This window comes from Salvelinus namaycush, chromosome 26 (assembly GCF_016432855.1).
Source record: "Salvelinus namaycush isolate Seneca chromosome 26, SaNama_1.0, whole genome shotgun sequence".
Classification (NCBI taxonomy): Eukaryota; Metazoa; Chordata; class Actinopteri; order Salmoniformes; family Salmonidae; genus Salvelinus; species Salvelinus namaycush.
In genome coordinates this window covers 4,996,757-5,010,599 of record NC_052332.1, presented here as the reverse complement: position 1 = coordinate 5,010,599, position 13,843 = coordinate 4,996,757, and the positions used below count along the sequence as shown (strand labels likewise).

Sequence of the window (13,843 nt, the reverse complement as noted above, 5' to 3'; positions counted from 1 at the left end):
AAACTAACAGGCAAACAGGTTTTTATTTTCATTTTGATAAAAATGTGGGGCTCAAACCACTGGTCGGCATTGATTTCTTCGCATGCCTAATCCATGGCCAGACGGAGGCTGGCATGCTCATGGGGATGGCGATCGTAAATGTTCCACCTCCATGCTGAAAAACAAATCCTCAATAGGGTTGAGGAAAGGAGAGTATTGGGGCAGGTATATGGCAGGTATATAGGGTTACGAATTGGGGATGGGCCCGAAACCATGCCTGAACCACCTCTGCATGGTGGAACCTGACATTGTCCCACACAATGACAAAGGTGACCCCTTCATTTTGACAGGCCTGCCCAATTTCATTGAGAAACACAATGCTTTATATGTTCATATGCTTCATATGTATATACTGTATTCTATTCTACTGTATTTTTGTCTATGCCACTCCAACATTGCTCGTCCTAATATTTACATATTTCTTTATTCCATCATTTTACTTTTAGATTGTGTATTGTTGTGAATGATGAAGCGGACTTCAACCAACAAAGATATACTTGTGATGGTTCACAGCAGCATCAAGCACCATCTCCTTCTAAAAAATATATTTTGGTTAGTTATTTTTACAGTGTAGTTCCAATATGACATTTTTAAGTAGCATGTGCATCAAATAGTAACAGTAATACAGTATATAGCGCTACACCTCAACATACTCGGCCCGCAGTTTTTTAACCTGGTCGTTGTTTCAAAAGGCACCAGGTAAATGTTTTTCATAAATACCTGGTGCCTCTTCAAAAGGCAGGTGATTGTTGGTAGGCTGATGGATGCCACACATGGCCACGGGGTCTTCTGTCAATTCTGAGGGTAGAACAGAGTATACTGTCAATATATCATAGTGTAAGACTACTGTAACATGTTTTGTGAGTTTACATGCATTACGATATGTAATTTAATGAACATGTAATGGTAAAGGATAGCGGGGAGACAGGTAGCCTAGTGGTTAGAGGGTTGGGCCAGTAACCTGAGCCTACAAGGCTCTGTCGATGTGCCCTTGAGCAAGACACTTAACCCGAGTTGCTCTGGATAAGAGTGTCTGCGAAACATTTTAAATATAGTGCATATCCTGCAGACTTGGCGACTTTTCTTGGCGAAATGTTCTCATAATCAAATTGACAGGCGATCTTTCCAGATTGGGGTGAACACATTTCAAGGACCTCTGCCATGATAAGGCCTCTGCCCACCTCTTTTACCTTTTTGATGGGGCCCATGACCACCTCTCTGACGGGCCCCTTGTCCACAAGCTCTTTGATTTCTTCCTCTCCCTTGCCGTCTATCCTGCTCCATGTTGAAAGAAATTGCAAGTGTTCACACGCCCCCTTTTATACTGAACAAAAATATAAACGCAACATGCAACAATTTCAGTTCATTTAAGGAAATCAGTCAATTGAAATGAATTCATTAAGCCCTAACCTATGGATTTCACATGACTGGGCAGGGGCCCAGCCAATCAGAATGAGTTTTTCCCCACTAAAGGGATTTATTACAGACCAAAATACTTCTCAGCAAAAAGTTATCTTTGTCACTGGCTAGCCACCTCTCCTCTTTGATGATGTTAAATGAAACAAAATAGAATTTAGAATGATATAGAATGAAGTCAAACAGCTAATGACAGAAAGAACAGCTACAGTGCAGTGCTTGTATTCTCACAGCTGACTCAGAGAACAACTAACGCTTGAGATGTGGAACACGAAGATTGTCTTATCTCACCTGTGTCACCATGGTCTCCAAAGATATTCAGGAAGACGTCGCCATCTGACCCACTGCCCTTCTCGGCAGAGGTGAACACAATTACTGTATTTATACATTCCCTGTACATTCACAAAATATCAAACAGGATAGGACATTCATGAACTGGTTATGGTCTGTTCGGGATATTTCACATGGGGCATAGACACAGCCATCATGGTACTTTTCATGCTATGCCATCATTGTCACTGAAACTTACATTCTACCGTAACCTCTAACCTCTCTTTAATTCCTGTCAAGTCTCGTGCCTTGTGCGAGTTTGTGTGCATCTCCTTCCCTTCTCTCGCAATAGACATCAGGCAGTGAAATATTAATAGGTTGACTACAGGTGTGTGTAAGTGTGCCTGTCAGGGTGTGTCTGGTCCCATGACAACTGTCTGGTTCGGAATAACGGGTCTACTTTGACCCCTCCTCCAGTCTTGAATACACTGGAAAAGTAGGCGCGAGCGGAGGCATGATCTGTGTCCACTACCGTGGTCACGTTTGGCCACAAGACACATGCACCCTGCGTCCTCCTCTCTCTGTCTGATAATGAGATGTAAGATGAAGGTCACGTGGTAACAAGAGGAGTATAAGGCTTACCAGACGCTTAGGCTCCATGAGGCACCTTACCCACAAGCAACAGTAGGCAGAGTAACTTACCTTTAAGAACATGACGTGTGCATTAACTACAAATCAAGTTGGCTGTGTAGCTCCTAAATGATGTAAATCTGTGTTTCAGTTGCCCTATACTTTGCAGCTTATACTGTATGCGTGTTCAGTGCAATTGGTTCGAGTGTTTTTGAATCACGGGCCTCGTGCAGTGTCGCCTTCTATATTCTATGTCGTTTGGATGTGCGTCCTGTACTGTGTGTAAAGGTGTGCTTTCCAGATCGACCTACATTTGGGGATGCCAATGGGGTTGAGGCTGCCCAGCAGATCTCTGACATACAGGCTTGTCCCCCTCCTCTCGGCTCAGACAGTTGTTGCAGGTTGAAAGTAGAACCTCGGGTGCGGACGGTTCATGTCGGTGACCACGACCCAGTCCAGGAACCAGCTGGCATTCAAGCCACCTGTGTTGTCGTGTTCAATCCTGGGGACACAGTGGCAGTCAGCTATTGGGGGTAACAACTCCTCATTTGACAATTAGGCCTTCTGATACTCTGACACCTACACATGACGTTATTGTTTAAAGAAACACCAAAACAATTGCAAAAAATCTTGCAACAACTAGCTACAATTTTGATTCCACTGGGCACCCCATGTCATTTTATCGTGGGTAATATTTGGTTGAGACATTGATTGATCAAATGGCCACCAGACTATAGCACTTTGTGACATCGGCTGATGTAAAAAGGGCTTTATAAATACATTTGATTGATTGATTACATTGACCCCCCCCCCCCTCCATTTGTTTTGTACACTGTTGCTACTCGCTGTTTATTATCGATGCATAGTCACATCACTCCTACCTACAAATGACCTCTAACCTGTACCCCCGCACACTGACTCGGTACCGGTACCCCCTGTATATAACCTCGTTATTGTTATGTTGTTGCGTTAATTTATATTATATTTTACTTTAGTTTATTAGGTAAATATTTTCTTAACTCTTCTTGAACTGCACTGTTGGTTAAGGGCATTTAAGTAAGCATTTCACGGTAAGGTCTACACTTGTTGTATTCGTCGCATGTGACAAATAAGGTTTGATTTGATTTGATCAATGAGATTACAACCTACACTGAGTGTACAAAACATTAAGAACACCTTCCTAACATTGAGTTGCAGGTGAGATTATATTGAAAGTACATGGTGCAAGTGATCAATGCCGTTCGAGAGTCTGCGTAGATTATTACAATTGTGAAGATCTCCTGCGACGACCTATGCATGCTATCTTGAAAATGGACGCTTTGTGTGATTACATCCAGAGAAGGTGTTTCCACTGCTCCAGAGTCCAATGGCATTGTGCATGGTGATCTTAGGCTTGTGTGTGGCTGCTCGGCCATGGAAACCCATTTCATGAAGCTCCCGACGAACAGTTATTGTGCTGATGTTGCTTCCAGAGGTAGTTTCGAACTTGGTAGTGAGTGTTGCAACCGAGGACAGACGATTTTTACACATTACACGCTTCAGCACTCGGATGTCTCATTTTATGAGCTTGTGTGGCGTACCACTTGCCGGCTCTTAGACATTTCCACTTCATAATACCAGCACTTACATTTGCCTGGGGCAGCTCTAGCAGGGCAGAAAGTTGATGAACTGCCTTGTTGGAAAGGTTGCATCCTAGGACGTTGCCACGTTGAAAGTCACTGAGCTCTTCAGTAAGGCCATTCTACTGGCAATGTTTGACTATGGAGATTACATGGCTGTGTGCCTGATTTTATACAACTGTCAGCAACGGGTGTTACTGAAATAGCCGAATCCACAAATTTGAAGGGGTGTCCACATACTTTTGTATATACAGTGCATTTGGAAAGTATTCAGACCCCTTCCCTTTTCCCACATTTTGTTACCTTACAGCCTTATTCTTAAGTTGATTACATTTTTAAAATCCTCAATCTACACACAATACCACATAATGACAATGCAAAAACAGGTTTTTAGATGGCAGGCAGAATCAGGCAGAGTGGTCAGGCGGGTTCAGGGTCAGGACAGGCTGGAAAAAGAGAGGCTGGGAAAAGACAGGCGCTGACAGGACAAACCCTGTTAAGCTTGAATAAACAAGATGAACTGGCAACATACAAACAGAAAACACAGGTATAAGTACACAGGGGATAATGGGGAAGATGGGCGACACCTGGAGGGGGGAGGAGACAAGCACAAAGACAGGTGAAACAGATCAAGGCGTGACAATTTTAGAATTTTAAACGAATTTCCTGCAATTCTACACATTTCCCAATGGAGCTGCTTGATATTTTTGCAGTTTTAAAGCTAGTTTCATGCAATTCTACACATTTTGCCATTGAGCTGAGAGAAAATAGCTTTTTGTAGCTTCAAAACGGCACAAAGGGGGGACATTTGCACACCGTTTCAACACTGAAAATGGTGGAAGCTTAGGCTATTTGCAGGCTATTTTAAAACAATTCCTTTCTACTGTGGAGAATGCATTCTACATTTACCTAATGACTGAAATGGCACTGAACTTCTAAAAACAACAATAATACTCACAATATTATAGCTGGATTTGGGAATGATAGCCTAGAGCTGGGCTGATTAAGGTTTTACTGCTAACCTACAAAGCATTACATGGGCTTGCTCCTACCTATCTTTCCGAATTGGTCCTGCCGCACATACCTACACGTACGCTACGGTCACAAGACGCAGGCCTCCTTACTGACCCTAGAATTTCGTAGCAAACAGCTGGAGGCGAGGGCGATTTCAACAGAAGCCAAATCAACCTTCTTACCAAAAAACTCACAAAGGCTACAAAGTCAGATGTGTGTTTTGGTAGTGTTATAGTATCAGGTATTACCCCAAATAATGATGTTATGGCAGTAGGAGCAAAAGGCACTTGTAATACTTTAGATATGTTATCAAAGATTGCAGACCAGTAGTTATGTAGAGAAGAGAAGCATATGTATTAAAACATATGTATTAAGGAAGCAGGAGCTTGCCGACACCTGTCGCAAACAGGGTCGACATCAGGATAGATCTTAGAAAGCCTGCGTTCAGTCCAGTGAGTGCGGTGGAGGATTTTGCATTGGATCAAACCATGTTTGGCACAAATAGAAGAGTGGACGCGGTACAGAATATCTTCCCATGTGTCATTATTAAACTCATCACCCAGATCCTGTTCCCATAAACGTTTTAAAGCTGCGAATGAAGGATTGATTGTGAAGAGGGTAAATTTGATCATAGCTATAATAAATAATACCTTTTACTGTTGGGGATGGTGTGAAAAATGCATCAGTGGTCAGTGGGAGGGCCCAGGGAATTGAGAGGTCATGTCAAGGACAAAGCTACGTATGTGTAGATATCTAAAGAAATGACTATTCGGAGTTGTTGGAATGATGCAAAAGGGCCGTCAATATTCAAATCATTGAATGATTTGCTGCCAAGGCTGAACCACATGGAGAGGGCTCTATCTACTAGGGATGGATGGAAAACGTAATTATGAGTAGAGGTGCCCTTAATTTTTATTTTTTTTTACCTTTATTTAGGTTTGCAAACCAAAGTGACGTCTAAACTGGTTCCAGATCTTGAGAGTGGTTTTTACTCAAATGTTTTTGGTATAACTTGAAGTAGCAGAATGAATAGGGGAATGTGCCAAAGCAGCCAGTGAGGATGGCATACATGAGGGAGATTCTATCTTCAACCATGCTGGAATGATTTGTGAGTTATCTGCACGGATCCAGTACTGAATTACACGGAAGTTGGCGGCCCAATAATAGAACTGGAAATTAGTTAGGGCCACGTCCCCTAAGGGTTTAGGCCTTTGCAGGAACACCTTGCGGACCCTTGGATTTTTTTTTATTCCAGATGAAGTCAGAGATAATCCCATCGAATAAATAAAAATAGGTATACATTGAATGAGGTCGGAGAATTTAGGGTATTCATTTTAACCGAATTAATTCGACCAGCTAATGATAGGGGGAGCAATGACCATCATTCAAAATCTTTCTCCACCAGAGTAAGGAGAGGAGTAAAGTTAGCCTAAAAAAGGTTATCAAATGTGTCTGTGACAGGTACCCCCAAGTATGTAAGTTTGTTGAAAACTACTCTGAAAGCCAATGTGTGTAATGGGTAGTTACGAGCTGCCACATTTAAAGGAAAAAAAGATTTCACTTGTTTTCATTTTATTTTATTTAACATTTAGTCAGTTAAGATCAAATTTACAATGACGACCTACCAAAAGGCAAAAGGCGTCCTGCGGGACGGGGGCTGGGATTAAAAATGTTTGTTTTTTTTTAAATCATGACAAGAGAGACACCACAACACTACATAAAGAGAAACCTAAGACAACAACATAGCATGACAGCAACACATGACAACACAGCATGGTAGCAACACTACATGGCAGCAGCACAACATGGTAGCAGCACAAAACATGGTACAAACATTATTGGGCACAGACAACAGCACGAAGGGCAAGAAGGTAGAGATAACAATACATCACGCGAAGCAGCCACAACTGTCAGTAAGAGTGTCCATGATTGAGTCTTTGAATGAAGAGATGGAGATAAAACTTTCCAATTTGAGTGTGTTTTGCAGTGAACTGAAAGGAGGGGCGACCCAGGAATGTGTGTTGTATGTGGAGGACGAGGGCTGCAGTAGGTATCTCAGATATGGGTGAGTGAGGCCAAAGAGGGTTTTATAAATAAGTGGGTTTTGTGACGGGTACACAGAGATGACCACTTTACAAAGGAGCATAGAGTACAGTGATGTGTCCTATAAGGAGCATTGGTGGCAAATCTGATGGCCGAATGATAAAGAACCTTTAGCCACTCGAGAGCACCCTTATCTGCCGATCTATAAATCACATCTCCGTAATCTAGCATGGATAGGATGGTCATCTGAATCAGGGTTAGTTTGGCATCTGGGGTGAAAGAGGAGCGATTACGATAGAGGAAACCAAGTCTAGATTTGACCTTATCCTGCAGCTTTGATATGTGCTGAGGCTATATACAGCGAGGTGCTGACTCTGAAATCTCTTCCATGGTGATAGGTCCCACCAATTGAAGCTTGGAGACTGAATCAATTGTTGGGACAGTTCAAGTATTAAAAAATGTATCAAGAGCAGAGGGGTCAGCAGATTGTTCTGAAGTGTATAAAGAGGCATAGAAGTCCTTAAACTGGTTATTTATTAGCTGGGGATCTATTGTTGCACCTGTAGGTGTTTGAATTTGAGAATCTTTTTGAGTAGAGGAAGACTGGCAAAGTTGATGAGAAAGCAATTTACTTGCCTTGTTACCATACTCATAGTGAGTATGTTGCGACTTAACCTGCAGTTCCTCAATTTGGCCTGTTGACAAGGTATTGAATTCAGCTTGTAGAGTCAATCCCTGTACACATTTGGGAATGGTGAAGTAGCGTAAGTACTGGCTAACTGTAAAATACTAGCGTATGAAAGGATTTGACCTCTAATGAAGGCCTTAAAAGTCTCCCACAGAACAGATGCTGAAACGTCGGGGGTGTTGTTAGTAGCTATAAAAACATAAATCTGAGCTGTCAGAAAGTTGACAACTTTAATCAGCCAGCAAGCATCTATTAAAATGTCAAGGTACACAAGGCTCAGTCCCACCACCAACTGATAGCTCTAAAGTCAGAGGGGCGTGATCAGATATGACAATGGAATTGTATGAGCATGAGCATACAAATGAAAGAAGTCTGTTGTCTAAGAAGAAGTGGTCAATGTAGGTATAAGTGTGATGGACATGGGAGAAAAATGAATATTCCCTACTAGTTGGATTGAAAAAACTCCAGGGGTCTGTAACGGCAAATTCTTCAAGAAAAGTTTGGATAGCCTTAGCAGACTTAGAATGTGTGCTAAGTAGGATTAAGCCAGCAATTGAAATCCCCTCCCAAGATGAATAAGTGTGAGGTCATATCTGGAAGTGAAGCTATAAAGCGCATAGACATTGGCAAGGATCAATGGAGTATTATAGATTCTGTCAGTGACAATAATATTGGCATCTGAAATAACATTGGAAGAAACAAAGTGCACCGATTTATGTATCAGAATTGCAGCTCGCCTTGATTTTATTTTGAAAAGTGGAGAGATAAAGTTGACCTACCCAGCCTTTTCGCAATCTAAAGTGATCTGAAATTCTCAGATGGGTCTCTTGTAAGAAAGCAATCTGTGTTCCCAGATGTTGAAGATGATTAAGTACTCTACTATATTTGACTGGTTGGTTCAAACCTTTACAGTTCCAACTAGAAAATGGAAGTGAATCACTTATAAAATGGGTTAAAGTTATGTATAGTAACACTAGGTGTAAAATAGTAAATAATGGCTACATCTCAGAAAGTTTTAAACTGTCAAAAGGAGTAAAACAAGGTTGTCCACTATCGGCATATCTATTTATTATTGCCATCGAAATGTCAGCTGTTAAAATTAGATCCAACAATAATATTAAGAGATTCGAAATCCGTGACTTAAAAACAAAGGTGTCATTGTACGCTGATGATTCATGTTTTCTTTTAAAACCACAATTAGAATCCCTCCACAGCCTCATAGAGGATCTAGATACTTTTGCTAACCTCTCTGTATTTAAACCAAATTATGATAAGTGTACTATACTACGTATTGGATCACTAAAGAATTCCAGTTTTACATTACCGTGTAGTTTACCAATAAAATGGTCTGACGGGGATGTGGACATACTCGGTATACAAAACCCGAAAGAAAGAAATGATCTCACTCCAATACATTTTTATAGAAAGTTAGCAAAAATAGATAAGATCTTGCTACAATGGAAAGGAAAATACCTGCCTATTTGTGGAAAAATCACCCTGATTAACTCTTTAGTCATATCCCAGTTTAACTATTTGCTTATGGTTTTGCCTACACCTAGTGACCTGCTTTTTAAATTATATGAACAAAAAATATTACATTTTATTTGGAATGGCAAGCCAGACAAAGTTAAAAGGGCCCATTTATACACTGCTCAAAAAAATAAAGGGAACACTTAAACAACACAATGTAACTCCAAGTCAATCACACTTCTGTGAAATCAAACTGTCCACTTAGGAAGCAACACTGATTGACAATACATTTCACATGCTGTTGTGCAAATGGAATAGACAAAAGGTTGAAATTATAGGCAATTAGCAAGACACCCCCAATAAAGGAGTGGTTCTGCAGGTGGTGACCACAGACCACTTCTCAGTCCTATGCTTCCTGGCTGATGTTTTGGTCACTTTTGAATGCTGGCGGTGCTTTCACTCTAGTGGTAGCATGAGACGGAGTCTACAACCCACACAAGTGGCTCAGGTAGTGCAGCTCATCCAGGATGGCACATCAATGCGAGCTGTGGCAAGAAGGTTTGCTGTGTCTGTCAGCGTAGTGTCCAGAGCATGGAGGCGCTACCAGGAGACAGGCCAGTACATCAGGAGACGTGGAGGAGGCCGTAGGAGGGCAACAACCCAGCAGCAGGACCGCTACCTCCGCCTTTATGCAAGGAGGAGCACTGCCAGAGCCCTGCAAAATGACCTCCAGCAGGCCACAAATGTGCATGTGTCTGCTCAAACGGTCAGAAACAGACTCCATGAGGGTGGTATGAGGGCCCGACGTCCTCAGCAAGGAAGAAGCCACTGCTCCAAAACCGCCATAAAAAAAGCCAGACTACGGTTTGCAACTGCACATGGGGACAAAGATCGTACTTTTTGGAGAAATGTCCTCTGGTCTGATGAAACAGAAATAGAACTGTTTGCCAAAATGACCATCATTATGTTTGGAGGAAAAAGGGGGAGGCTTGCAAGCCGAAGAACACTTTCCCAACCGTGAAGCACGGGGGTGGCAGCATCAGCATCACTTCACAAAATAGATGGCATCATGAGGCAGGAAAATGATGTGGATATATTGAAGCAACATCTCAAGACATCAGTCAGGAAGTTAAAGCTTGGTCGCAAATGGGTCTTCCTAATGGACAATAACCCCAAGCATACTTCCAAAGTTGTGGTAAAATGGCTTAAGGACAACAAAGTCAAGGTATTGGAGTGGCCATCACAAAGCCCTGACCTCAATCCTATAGAAAATGTGTGGGCAGAACTGAAAAAGCGTTTGCGAGCAAGGAGGCCTACAAACCTGACTCAGTTACACCAGCTCTGTCAGAAGGAATGGGCCAAAATTCACCCAACTTATTGTAGGAAGCTTGTGGAAGGATACTCGAAACGTTTGACCCAAGTTAGACCATTTAAAGGCAATGCTATCAAATACTAATTGAGTGTATGTAAACTTCTGACCCACTGGGAATGTGATGAAAGAAATAAAACATGAAATAAATCATTCTCTCTGATATTATTCTGACATTTCACATTCTTAAAATAAAGTGGTGATCCTAACTGACCTAATCTTACTAGGATTAAATGTCAGGAATTGTGAAAAACTGAGTTTAAATGTATTTGGCTAAGGTGTGTGTAAACTTCCGACTACAACTGTGTATGTGTATACGTATGAATGTTTATATATATATATAGGTATGTACTGTATGTATCTATGTATATATATATTTACCCCAAAAATATATTGGGGATTGGAAATGATGCAGACAATTACATTGATGGAAGCAACAATTTTCCCGCAATATTAAAGCTGATCCACCCCTAAAAAAAAAGCAAATGGAAGTGTACTCCCTGTCGACTGCCCTAGAAAATTAGGTTGTTGAGTCATACTTTGGAAAGAAAGTAAATGAGTGTAGCTTTTTAAATGTAAGCAGAAGACCGAACCTGACATACAAGAAAAAATAACAAAACAAAACAATGACAAAATAAATAAAAGTATATATATATTATATGAATAGAGGCTTACTATTTCAGCGAACAATGAGGAAAATGTATGTATAATGCAAATAAAATAACAGGAGGCTACCTATCAAACACTGCACTGCAGAAAGGCTACATATCAATCTCGTTGCTGCAGTCAGTCTGGGGGAGCAGTTTCCTTCAAGTTCTTGTTGATGAAGTCAATTGCAGCGGTCGGGTCGTTGAACTTGTGAAGAGCTCCGCTTGGTAGTGTGATCCTGCGCTCGGCTGGGAAGAAGAGAAAAAACTTGACTCCTGTACAGTTGTGCAGAAGCCGCTTTGCGTTACCACACGCCACTCGTTTGAATGATCTTTAAACTTATTGTCCATGCAGCGATTTTTTTTTTTTAGAGGTGTAAAGAAATCCGCGGCAAAATGCTTGACTCTCACAGACGTCACATCATGAAAGAACACAAGACCAGTCCTTCTACAACATTGTCAGTAGCCTTGGCCTTAAGTTATTATTGCGTAGCTATGCAATTTTGCAGAGATAAAATGTCGCCCAAAGTAGCAATTTAGAGTTTAAATAAACTACCCTACCTTATCAGAAATTCTAGGCCTATTAATTTAGGTGGTGGTTAACTGACAGTTAGCCCTGGCACATTCTTCTACAGTAAGCTAATTTCAAAACACATTGAACTGGATAATGATGGTCTAGATTGAAACCGTTTGTATTTCACACTTGCAGATTTTCAGATGACCTGCAGCAATGCAGATGTTTAAAAAAATATATATATATTCACTCCTCAAAAGATAGATCTAGGCTATTACCAACACCCAGTGTGTTGCAGTCACGCAGACGTAATCTATGCATCTTCCCTTTTTAGGACTGGGGATGTGACCCAGATCCCATCTCTAGCACCATCACCATCACAACCCCCAAAGAACAGATGGTGCTTAACACTCAGTGGCATTTCCGAGGAAATGCCCCACAGGCAGTCTCAGCTCAGTCTAAGACTGCAGTACAGTGAGTATGCTGAAATTATTATAATGTAGTCTACATTGAATTAAACTAGTGGTTTCTGCCACCGTGATACCATTGTCATACCGTACCTCAGCTTCTTCGATGGCCCCACGTTGTGTGTTCTGATCTGGAACACGTCTGTCTTCATTTTTTTTTTCAAATGCCGTTCAGCTTCCGTAACGTGAGAAGAGATAGATAGTATGAGCAAAAGGGAGAGACGGGCTACAAGATAAATAGGGATAAAGATAGATCTGGTAAATTAGAGCTTCTGATAGATCAGCTTAGTGTGTGGCACAATGATGGTCTCATGCCAGATTGGTAGAGTGGCAGAATCCCAATATGCTGTTGTCCTCTCTTAAATATCAATGGTAACACTTTCTTTGGCATGAGTGAACTTGAATGTATTGGACATGACACCTCATAACAAGTCTTAAGTCATATTTATGCCACTGCATATAAATGTCATAAGAACGATCAAATTAGGTGTTACCTGAAAGACAATACTATTCAGTATCTGATTCAGTGGGCTTTGGATAGAGGCCTAATATGTTGTCTCTGTCACAGGGTGGTAGAATCGGACACCTGACCAGAGCCAGTCTGGGGTTTTGGCATGAGGCTACCCCCTCCTCTGACAGTGACAGATGGCTAGTGTGTCTGTGGAAGGTCTTCCACTGCCAGCTGTGGTGAATCAGATACGATAGACTCCAACAATGGAGAATATACCTGCCATTGTCATTGACACACATATATCTCAATGCTCCCCTTTTGGCAATTATGGTCAATATTCAAATCTATGTGACAATTCCAAGGCTGCCCTCCCTAATTAAAGGGGCAAAATGCATCAATAACATTTCCGCCACTAAATGACTGTCCAACAAGTTCGCCCTGTCTGTGTCTAAAATGAACCTTCAAAATAAATGGCGGACTGACATTGACCAAACAAATCAACCCCAACTCAAACTTTGGAATTCATGCCATTTGAGCAGTTATCCCCACAATTCCATTAGAATTCCAAAATGTTGCATTTCGCTCTGCCTTGATTGTTCCAATCCCGCAGACCTGTTCAAAACTAGGGCCACCACTTACATGTGTCATGATGCAAATGTTAATTGATCATTCCGTATTACAAGTAGGACATATAAAGGCTATATCTGAGTAAGGTGAAACTTTACTAATCCTCGGTAGTAATGATGGTAATGATAATTAAAGCTATATGTCACAACTATTTGTAATTAATTACATATTGACATATGGACATATACTGCACACTACATGACCAAAAGTATGTGGACACCTGCTCGTCGAACATCTCATTCCAATATCATGGTCATTAATATGGAGTTGGTCTCCCATTTGCCGCTATAACAGCCTCCCCTCTTCTGGGAAGGCTTTCCACTAGATGTAGGAACATTTCTGCGGGGACTTGCTTCCATTCAGCCACAAGAGCATTACTGACGTCGGGCACTGATGTTGGGCGATTAGGCCTGGCTCGCAGTCGGCGTTCCAATTCATCCTAAAGGTGTTTGATGGGGTTGAGGTCATGGCTCTGTGCAGGCCAATCAAGTTCTTCCACACCGATCTCGACAAACAATTTCTGTATGGACCTCGCTTTGTGCACGGGGGCATTGTCCTGCTGAAACAGGAAAGGGCCTT

The 13,843-nt window shown here is 41.6% G+C and overlaps 1 pseudogene; it reads right to left on the bottom strand.

The window, feature by feature from the left end:
• LOC120021846 overlaps positions 1–12,338 on the bottom strand; it is a 39,653-nt pseudogene extending 27,315 nt beyond the window's left edge.
• Between the last annotated feature and the right edge of the window lie 1,505 nt (positions 12,339–13,843).